The following is a 1,816-nucleotide window of genomic DNA, read 5'->3' as shown; positions in this document are numbered from 1 at the left end:
AGGTCACCTCTAAAGACACCCCAAAAGTTGTCTGGCACTTTGATACAGGATTTGGTCTAATTTTGTGCTGGCATAGGACACAGAAAGGCACGTAAAGTTGAAGTTCAAACTCCTGTGGGGTGGTGTGGGGCAGAAGGTGAACAAGGAAGTGGTTTAGGAGAGACAGGCAAGGTGTAGGCTTGAGTTCTTGTTGACCGAGGTAGTTGGTTCTTGGTGGACAATGGAGTGCCAAGGGTGGCATGAGCCCTCAGGCTGGGTAGGTGCTGCTATCGTGGCCACCGTCTGCCCAATTCACCAGCTCACTATTCTGGAACCACAGCTGGATCTCCCTCTGAGCTCCTTCCACAGAGTCGCTGGCATGAATGATGTTCCTGCTGATACGAATGCTGAAATCTCCCCGGATGGTTCCAGGGGCAGACTCAGTGGAGTCTGTGTGTCGTACCATCACTCTTGAGGCATGGACCACATTGTATCCCTCCCAGACCATGGCCACCACAGGCCCAGAGCTCATATAGCTGATGAGGGCTGGGTAGAAGGGCTTCCTCTGTAGGTCCTGGTAGTGCTCAGCAAGGATGTTCTCAGGTGCCCGAGCTGGGCCGTACGAGCAGGCGCGGGCCCGGGGCGCACGGCCCGGAGAACAGAGCCCACAGTGCTGCGCGCCCAAAGAGGCGGCCCATGGAGCTCAAAAAGAATGATTTATGCTTATATTATTTGATCAATTTTTCATGTCAACATCTTATAATCTGAGAAACTACTTTGCAGATAACAATAAGCAATGTACTATGTTGCTCTCCTACCATCTTGTTCTGAAATTCTGTATCATTGTTTCTCTTCAAAAACTTTTTAAAAAAATATGACCAAAAAATAAAAGAAAATAAAAATACACATGATATTATACCACAATGTTCTACAACACACTTCTTTCACCGACTAATACATCATAGACAATTTTCTGTGCCAAAACATAGAAGATCTACCTCACTGCGTTCAACGACTACATAGTGGAAATTTGCTTTTACTTGTTTCTTGATTTAGGTTCTCATTTCTATTTTTTTCTATTATAAACAATCGTGTGTTCAACATCTTACGCAAGGAATCTTTGCCTTTCATGATTCCAGTATGTGCAAATTTCTGTTACACACGTGTCCCTCAGCAACACAGTTCAGATTTCAGATGCCAATGTATTAATTATGAGTAATGGCACAAAGTATAAAGTTTCTTGCTAGCCCTCCAGCATACAAATTGTCCTATAAGTAATACAAGAACATCATGATTCGTAACCAATCACATCATCTCTTTTAAAGTCTATGGGTAGTCACGCATTGTGCTTCACTTCATGCACAGAGGACAAAGCATGTAGTTGTTTTACCTCCATCTCCCAAATGACATGCGACAAAAAAGAATTTTCAAAGGGGAAATGGCCACCAAAAAGTGAAGCAGAAGAGAAAAATAAATGGTAACAGTATAGTGAAATCTGAATTGAACACTAACAAGTTATGTACTGAGAAGGTGCTGACCGTGGAAACATCAACAACTGCTGCCTGCATGAAGTCTCTACCTCAGCATGAGTGTGAGGAATGGGGTGAAAGGAAATGTACTGACAGAATGAGGAAAGTGGCTGTGACACAAAGGATGAAGGTATCCCAGAGGATGGAGCACTGGCAAAAAAAAAAAAAAAATAGATTAAAAGAATTTTGCAAGATATCTTATGACATCCAAAGTGTTTTAAGATCCAAAGGGCCAGGGAGATAGCTCAATAGAATAACCCCTTCCTGGCAAGTGCAAGGTCCTGCGTTCAATCCATGGTACCACCAAA

At 43.4% G+C, this 1,816-nt stretch overlaps 1 protein-coding gene and 1 pseudogene across 2 annotated transcripts in view; both read right to left on the bottom strand.

Moving 5' to 3' along the window:
* Camkmt (calmodulin-lysine N-methyltransferase) overlaps positions 1 to 1,816 on the bottom strand; it is a 440,203-nt gene that overhangs the window by 121,803 nt on the left and 316,584 nt on the right. The window lies entirely within an intron of this gene.
* On the bottom strand, positions 39 to 677 carry LOC105741695 (annotated as a pseudogene).

Source organism: Octodon degus, unplaced genomic scaffold, assembly GCF_000260255.1.
Source record: "Octodon degus isolate 3935 unplaced genomic scaffold, OctDeg1.0 scaffold00020, whole genome shotgun sequence".
In the NCBI taxonomy this organism is placed as follows: Eukaryota; Metazoa; Chordata; class Mammalia; order Rodentia; family Octodontidae; genus Octodon; species Octodon degus.
Note: the sequence above shows the minus strand (reverse complement) of the source record. Positions and strands in the feature narration are given on the sequence as shown.